The sequence below is a fragment of the Bison bison genome, unplaced genomic scaffold (assembly GCF_000754665.1).
Source record: "Bison bison bison isolate TAMUID 2011002044 unplaced genomic scaffold, Bison_UMD1.0 scf7180017864526, whole genome shotgun sequence".
Lineage (NCBI taxonomy): Eukaryota > Metazoa > Chordata > Mammalia > Artiodactyla > Bovidae > Bison > Bison bison.
Window position 1 is genome coordinate 259,433 of NW_011495077.1, and position 487 is coordinate 259,919.

Sequence of the window (487 nt, forward strand, 5' to 3'; positions counted from 1 at the left end):
GAAGAACCTTTATGCTGTTTTAAATAGTGGCTGCACCAGTTTACTTTCCCAGCAAGGGTGCCAAAGTGTTCCTTTTTTACACATCCTCAGCAATACTCATTACTTCTTGGCTTTTTGATGATAGTGTTCTGATTGGGGTGAGATGAGATCTCATTGTGTTTTGATTTGCATTTACCTGATGATTAGAGATGTTGAATGCCTTTTCATATGTCTGTTGCCCAGCTGTATGTTTCTTTGGAAAAATGTCTATTTAGGTCCTCTGCCTTTTTAAAAATCAGATTATTTATAGTTTTTATGTTGCATATAAATTTCTTTATATATTTTGGACATTAACCCCTTATTGACTAATTATTTGCCAGTATCTTGTTTGATAGGCTGTCTTTTTGCATTTTAATAGTTTTATTCCAATTTCAATGTCTTGATTGCTGTGACTAGGACTTCAAGTACTATGTTAAATGGAAATGGTGGGAGTAGGTATCCTTGTCTT